The sequence below is a fragment of the Oncorhynchus tshawytscha genome, linkage group LG22 (genome assembly GCF_018296145.1).
Source record: "Oncorhynchus tshawytscha isolate Ot180627B linkage group LG22, Otsh_v2.0, whole genome shotgun sequence".
In the NCBI taxonomy this organism is placed as follows: Eukaryota; Metazoa; Chordata; class Actinopteri; order Salmoniformes; family Salmonidae; genus Oncorhynchus; species Oncorhynchus tshawytscha.
In genome coordinates this window covers 35,088,682-35,097,251 of record NC_056450.1, presented here as the reverse complement: position 1 = coordinate 35,097,251, position 8,570 = coordinate 35,088,682, and the positions used below count along the sequence as shown (strand labels likewise).

General features: G+C 40.5%; 1 long non-coding RNA gene across 1 annotated transcript; it reads right to left on the bottom strand.

The window, feature by feature from the left end:
* Positions 1 to 1,318: 1,318 nt before the first annotated feature.
* On the bottom strand, positions 1,319 to 2,829 carry LOC121840462. The gene is made up of 4 exons (XR_006079657.1): positions 2,716 to 2,829; positions 2,357 to 2,552; positions 2,219 to 2,267; positions 1,319 to 1,787 (listed from the first exon to the last, which is right to left on the bottom strand). It is a non-coding gene; the product is annotated as an uncharacterized LOC121840462 (long non-coding RNA).
* Positions 2,830 to 8,570: the final 5,741 nt, after the last annotated feature.

The following is an 8,570-nucleotide window of genomic DNA, read 5'->3' as shown; positions in this document are numbered from 1 at the left end:
TGACAAAGCGCTTTGTTTTTTTTATTGAGCCAAGAAACAAGAAACTTCTTGTAATTTTCAGTATTGATAAAACTGTTTGACATTTCTTTATAAAGCAAAACAAGTTCAATTCTAAGGTGTAGTGTATGTGCCGAGGTTAAGACGATGTTCTTCAGTTGTCAAGGAGAGTTGGATTACAGATTGGACAATGCAATGAGACTTGGTTTTGAAGCAGCTTTACCATACAGCCCAGCATATCTAATGGGCATGTGATGTGTTGATGAGGTTGAAAAGGTATGAACATGTACTGTAAACTGGTGTGTGTGTGTGTGTGTGTACATATGTAGGTACTGTACTGTAAAACATACCATTTGAAAAGGAATCTAAACAAACACAAGCAATACATTTGGCAAATGTCTGATGCAGAAGCCTGCCAAACAAGTTGGTGCTCTGATAGCATTTAGGAATGGCATGTTATGCGGAGGCTACAGTACACAGCATTGTGATATGTTTTTCCTATAGTTGGTTGGGAAAACAGGTCCATATTCAGTAGGTATAACACTACAGGAAGTTGCAGATATAAATGGAATGTAGCCTATGGAGCAACCAACACATTAGACTGGCATTTTTCTCTGACACGTTCTTCATGGCTGCACATCTGAATATGTTTTAGATCTGTGTGTATATTGTATGAATATGTAAATGCTCAATATGTTTTGTTTGATTGGCTCCGTCCACTGTGTGTAAAAACTGGATTTGGATATTCAAAGCTCTTTGGATTGGGGCAATAGTTATTATTTTTCCCATCTGAGCAGCGGTTTGGAAAGGACTACAGTGTAAATTGTCAAGTGAAATACCATGCCATCATGTACCTGTGGTTATTATATCGGTGACACACTGAAATATCACACCATCATGAACCTGTGGTTATTATATCGGTGACACACTGAAATACCACGCCATCATGAACCTGTGGTTATTATATCGGTGACACACTGAAATATCACACCATCATGAACCTGTGGTTATTATATCGGTGACACACTGAAATATCACACCATCATGAACCTGTGGTTATTATATCGGTGACACACTGAAATACCTGCCATCATGAACCTGTGGTTATTATATCGGTGACACACTGAAATACCATGCCATCATGTACATGTACCTGTGGTTATTATATCGGTGACACACTGAAATACCACGCCATCATGAACCTGTGGTTATTATATCGGTGACACACTGAAATACCACGCCATCATGAACCTGTGGTTATTATATCGGTGACACACTGAAATACCACACCATCATGAACCTGTGGTTATTATATCGGTGACACACTGAAATACCACGCCATCATGAACCTGTGGTTATTATATCGGTGACACACTGAAATATCACACCATCATGAACCTGTGGTTATTATATCGGTGACACACTGAAATACCACGCCATCATGAACCTGTGGTTATTATATCGGTGACACACTGAAATACCACGCCATCATGAACCTGTGGTTATTATATCGGTGACACACTGAAATACCACGCCATCATGAACCTGTGGTTATTATATCGGTGACACACTGAAATACCACGCCATCATGAACCTGTGGTTATTATATCGGTGACACACTGAAATACCACGCCATCATGAACCTGTGGTTATTATATCGGTGACACACTGAAATACCACGCCATCATGAACCTGTGGTTATTATATCGGTGACACACTGAAATACCACGCCATCATGAACCTGTGGTTATCATATCGGTGACACACTGAAATACCACGCCATCATGAACCTGTGGTTATTATGATACCACGCCATCATGAACCTGTGGTTATTATATCGACACACTGAAATACCACGCCATCATGAACCTGTGGTTATTATATCAGTGACACACTGAAATACCACGCCATCATGAACCTGTGGTTATTATATCAGTGACACACTGAAATACCACGCCATCATGAACCTGTGGTTATTATATCAGTGACACACTGAAATACCACATGCCATCATGAACCTGTGGTTATTATATCAGTGACACACTGAAATACCACGCCATCATGAACCTGTGGTTATTATATCAGTGACACACTGAAATACCACGCCATCATGAACCTGTGGTTATTATATCAGTGACACACTGAAATACCACATGCCATCATGAACCTGTGGTTATTATATCAGTGACACACTGAAATGAAATACCACGCCATCATGAACCTGTGGTTATTATATCGGTGACACACTGAAATACCACGCCATCATGAACCTGTGGTTATCATATCGGTGACACAAATACCACGCCATCATGAAATATGAACCTGTGGTTATCATATCGGTGACACGCCCATCATGAACCTGTGGTTATCATATCGGTGACACACTGAAATACCACGCCATCATGAACCTGTGGTTATCATATCGGTGACACACTGAAATACCACGCCATCATGAACCTGTGGTTATCATATCAGTGACACACTGAAATACCACGCCATCATGAACCTGTGGTTATCATATCGGTGACACACTGAAATACCACGCCATCATGAACCTGTTATCATATCGGTGACACACTATCATATCGGTGACACACTGAAATACCACGCCATCATGAACCTGTGGTTATTATATCGGTGACACACTGAAATACCACGCCATCATGAACCTGTGGTTATTATATCGGTGACACACTGAAATACCACGCCATCATGAACCTGTGGTTATCATATCGGTGACACACTGAAATACCACAGATATCTGGCTGAGAGTTGAGCGCTCCCTTCTGGGTAGTGATACACAATCTTCCAGGACTTGTCAGATGGACTAGACACAGCAAAAAACAGAGCTTGGCACATTTGCTTTATGGAAGCAAAATCATTCACGCAAATGCTTTATTTTTTCACAACTACATCATGACAGTCACTGGCCAATGTAATGTTTGCTCCTGTATTTATCCACTCTTTTGAGTGTCTGAATCTTTTAATGTAACTGTACTGCAAACACTTATCTACAAATAATGCCTTTCGGAATAGTATTTTATGAATGTGATTGTCCTCCTGGGGTTTGATTTAGCCAAAGTTTCACTTCAATTAAATGGCCGTATAATGTTCTTCAGCACATCACGATTCTAGCTCACCCCAGTGAATTGGGAGGATTAAGACCATAATACTCTAGAGAGATTATTTTGATTCATTTAACACAACCTGAGGAACTTGGTTATATGAGCTGTTAGTATATTCCCCATTAAAGAAGAATTCATTTTAAAGGCAAAACATTTACAAACCACAATTTTGAACAGATGATTACAGCATTGGTTGTGTAATTCTCCTTTTATAAAACATATTTTGGTGATATAACGCTATGCTATATTGTCCGCATCTGTACATTTAAAATGTTATTACCTTTTGACTGGATTTATTAAGATATTTCATAGTCCTCTATCGGTTGATATACTGTTAATCAACAAACAAATGTGTACAACACAGCTATAAATGCACGCCTCAATGTGTATTGTAAAAGAGCTTTGCTTTTGGTTGCCATCAGCTTTTGCCTCAGTCCAATACCAAAGTTATCTGCAATATTGCATGATATGATTCTTCCGAACTTTGCTCAGAAGCTGTCAAATTGCTCTGTGTGTCTTTAAGTCAGCCATTTCCTTCCAAGTAACTGCAAACTATAAATTGCTTTATTGAGTCCACATACAGTGCTGTGAAAGTCTATGCCCCTTTCTGATTTTCTCTATTTTTGACATTGAATGTTACCAGAACTTCAACCAAAACTTGAGTGAAGAAATAACGCAACAATTACATATATTGTTTATTTAATAAACAAAGTTATGCAACACCCAATGCCCTGTGTAAAAAAGTAATTGCCCTCTTACACTCAATAACTGGGTGTGCCTCCTTTAGCTACATTGACTGCAACCAAACGCTTCATATAGTTGTTGATCAGTCTCTCACATCGCCGTGGAGGAATGTTGTCCCCCTCCTCCGTTGAGAACTGCTCTAACTCTGGCATTTGTTGATTTTCAAATATGAACTGCTCATTTCAGGTCCTGCCACAACATTTCAATCAGGATCAGGTCTGAACTTTGACTAGAACATTCTAAAACTTCAAATTTGTTGCTTTTCAACTATTCAGATCTAGACTTGTTTTGTGTATTTTGGATCATTGTCTTGCTGCATAACCCAGCTGTGCTTCAGCTTCAATTCACGGAAGGCTGGCCTGACATTCTCCTGATACAGAGCAGAATTTATGGTTCCTTCAATGATGGAAAGTCATCCAGGTCCTGAGGCAGCAAAGTATCCCCAAACCATCACACTACCACCATCATGCTTGACCACTGGTATGAGGTTCTTACTGTGGAATGCAGTGTTTGGTTTTCGGCAGACATAACGGGACCCATGTCGTCCAAAAAGTTCTACTTTTGAGTCATCTGTCCGTAGAGCATCTTGATGATCCTCCAGGTACTTATTTGGCAAACTTGAGTCAACTTTTTTGGAGGACATGGGTCCCATTATGTCTGGCGAAAACCAAACACTGCATTCCACAGTAAGAACCTCTTACCAACGGTCAAGCGTGGTGGTGGTGGTGGTGGTGGTAGTGTGATGGTTTGGGGATGCTTTGCTGCCTCAGGACCTGGATGACTTGTCATCATTAGAGGAATGATGCTCTGTATCAGAGAATTCTAGAATTCTACAGGAGAATGTCAGGCCATCCATCCGTAAGCTGAAGCGCAACTGGATCATGCAGCAAGACAATGATCCATAACACACAATCAAGTCTACATGAACATGGTTGAAAAGCAACACATTTTATGTTTTGGAACGGCCGAGTCAAAGTCCAGACCTAATCCTGATTGAGTTGTTGTGGCAGGACTTGGAACGAGCAGTTCATGCTTGAAAACCCACAAATGTTGCTGAGTTAAAGCAGTTCTGCATGGAAGAGTGGGCCAAAATTGCTCCACAGCGATGTGAGAGACTGATGACAACTGCATGAAGCGTTTTGTTACAATCATTGCAGCTAAAGGTGGCACAACCAGTTGTTGAGTGTGTACGGTGGCAATTACTTTTTTTACACAGAGGCATTGAGTGTTTCATAACTTTATTAAATAAGTATCAAATTGTTATTTGTGTACACAGGTTTTGGTTGAAAATCTGATAACATTCAATATCAAAAATATGCAAAAATGTAAAGAAATCATAAAAGGGGCTAATACTTTTTCACTGCACTGTACTTGTTACGATTTAAGTATGGAAAAGTATCTTGAATATATAAATGTTGTAAGATGTTAATTCTCTGTATTCAAAAATATATAGCTCAATAAAGTTGTACATTTCTCAAGATTGTTATCTGGTTTGTGGTGTTATTCAATATTGTGTATCACATTTAAATAAATGCTGGGCTCCCGAAAGGACTGAACTTATTTAATATATAAACAACTTTTGGAAAGCTCATATTCTGAGCTAGCCATTAAAAAAGTCCACCGATAATTGAGTCTGAACAACTCTTCAACTGAAACTGTCACACTCTAACCATTATTTGCGTTGTTTGTTTCTATGTTTTGGTTGGTCAGGGTGTGATATGAGTGGGCATTCTATGTTGCATGTCTAGTTAGTCTGTTCCTATGTGTTTTGGCCTGATATGATTCTCAATCAGAGGCAGGTGTTTGTCGTTGTCTCTGATTGGGAACCATATTTAGGTAGCCTGTGTTGTATTGTGGTTTGTGGGTTATTGTCTATGTGATGTTGCATGTTAGCACTCTGTTTCTATAGCGGTCACGTTCATCTAGTTAGTTTGTTTGTTTTAGTGTATTTCGTGTTTTTTCCCGTCTTCATTAAATCATGCTTCACACCACGCTGCGCTTTGGTCCGCTTCTTACGACGATCGTGACAGAAATAGAATATTTGAAAATATGACCTTGTAATCCTAAATCCGAACCATCAATTTAAACATGTTTATTTTCTTAACAGACTGTATTTAACACCAAGGAAACTTTTTTTACGATGAAATTGGCCCCAACTCCCAACAGTTCCCAGTGTCCCCTAAATCAGACACATTCCTTCATATGATGTGGGAGTGCCCTGCAGTTAAATGCTTCTGGGGCAAAGTTACAAAATTCAGTTTGAAGTACATACATTTTAAATATTCAATGCTTTTCATCTATAGTTACTTAACGATGATAACTCATTGAATCTCTCAATCAGTCAGAGCAGATTACTGCTGGCACCACCTCACTTTCTCCCATTTTGGGCGGCAGGGTAGCCTAGTGGTTAGAGCGTTGGACTAGTAACCGGAAGGTTGCAGGTTCAGGCTGTCATTGAAAATAAGAATTTGTTCTTAACTGACTTGCCTGGTTAAATAAAGGTAAAATAAAAAATGTAACCAGTGGATACAGTTACTATTAGAAGTTATAACAGAATTATCAACACCACTGCAGTCAGGTCAAGGTGCTATGAAGGAACAATTGAGCCCTGGACAAATATACTTGACTCTGTAAAGAACAATCTCAGCTAAAGCCCAACACATACAAACTTTAGACTTTTGTTATTTTCCTTGCTTTCAGGCCCACGGGAATGGGGTGGTACTGATCGTTGTGGGGGAGGGCGGGGGGAATGTAAGGGGAGACATGGGATGGATTGGTGGGCGCGGGACTGATACGCAACTTCAGTTGCTGGGTGGGGTGGGAGGCATGCTTTCTTCGGGTCGGGGAAGTGTGTGTGGGGGGTTATATTTGTGTGCATTTCTTTCATTGTTTTTTTTGTACATGTAACCCTCTGGAAAAATGTTTTAAACTCAATAAAAAGTTGGTAATTTTTTGGGGGTATATCTGATCAATCATGAGTTGGCTGGGAATCTTCACAGACCGGTTCACCTGCTGAACTTCTTTTTAGATACAATAAAACAATTTTACAGATACAGTTGATATATTCAAGATGAAGAGATTTTATCTTATAATAATATGTCCCAATCAATGATTTATAGTGAACAAAAATATAAACGCAACATGTAAAGTGTTGGTCCTATGTTTCATGAGTTGAAATAAAATATCTCAGAAATGTTCCATACTCACAAAAATCTTATTTCTCCCAAATTTTGTGCACAAATTTGTTTACATCCCTGTTAGTGAGCATTTCTCCTTTGCCAAATTAATCCACCTGACAGGAGTGACAAATTAAGAAGCTGATTAAACAGCATGATCATTACACAAATGTGCTGGGGACAATAAAAGGTCACTCTAAAATATGCAGTTTTTGTCAGACAACACAATGCTACAGGTGACTCAAGTTTTGAGGGAGTGTGCAATTGGCATACTGACTGCAGGAATGTCCACCAGAGCTGTTGCCAGAGAATGTAATGTTAATTTGTCTAACATAAGCCACCTCCAACTTCATTTTAGAGAATTTGGCAGTAAATCCAACTAGCCTCACAACCGCAGACCACGTGTAACCACGCCAGCCCAGGACCTCCACATCCGGCTTCTTCAACTGCGTTATCGTCTGAGGCCAACCACCCGGACAGCTGATGAAACTGGTATTGCACAACCAAATAATTTTGTCAGAAACCGTCTCAGTGAAGCTCATCTGCGTGTTCGTCATCCTCACCAGGGTCTTGACCTGACTGCAGTGGGCAAATGGGCACATGCTCACCTTTGATGGCCACTGGCACGTCGGCGAAGTGTGCTCTTCACGGATGAATCACAGTTTCTACTGTATTGGGCAGATGTGTGTATGGTGTTGTGTGGGCAAGCGGTTTGCTGAAGTCAACTATTTGACCTACTTCCGGCGCCGACAGAGATGGCCGCCTCGCTTCGCGTTCCTAGGAAACTATGCAGTTTTTTGTTTTTTTACGTGTTATTTCTTACACTAGTACCCCAGGTCATCTTAGGTTTCATTACATACAGCCGAGAAGAACTACTGAATATAAGATCAGCGTCAACTCACCATCAGTACGACCAAGAATATGTTTTTCCCGATGCGGATCCTGTGTTCTGCCTTACAACCAGTGTAACCGAGTGGATCACATGCAGCGACCAAAAAAAAAAACGACTCAGAAAAAGAGGGAAACGAAGCGGTCTTCTGGTCAGACTCCGGAGACGGGCACATCGTGCACCACTCCCTAGCATTCTTCTTGCCAATGTCCAGTCTCTTGACAACAAGGTTGATGAAATCCGAGCAAGGGTAGCATTCCAGAGGGACATCAGAGACTGTAACGTTCTCTGCTTCACGGAAACATGGCTAACTGGAGAGACGCAATCCGAAGCGGTGCAGCCAGCGGGTTTCTCCACGCATCGCGCCGACAGAAACAAACATCTTTCTGGTAAGAAGACGGGCGGGGGCGTATGCCTTATGACTAACGTGACATGGTGTGATGAAAGAAACATACAGGAACTCAAATCCTTCTGTTCACCTGATTTAGAAATCCTCACAATCAAATGTAGACCGCATTATCTACCAAGAGAATTCTCTTCGATTATAATCACAGCCGTATATATCCCCCAAGCAGACACATCGATGGCTCGGAACGAACTTTATTTAACTCTCTGCAAACTGGAAACGATTTATCCGGA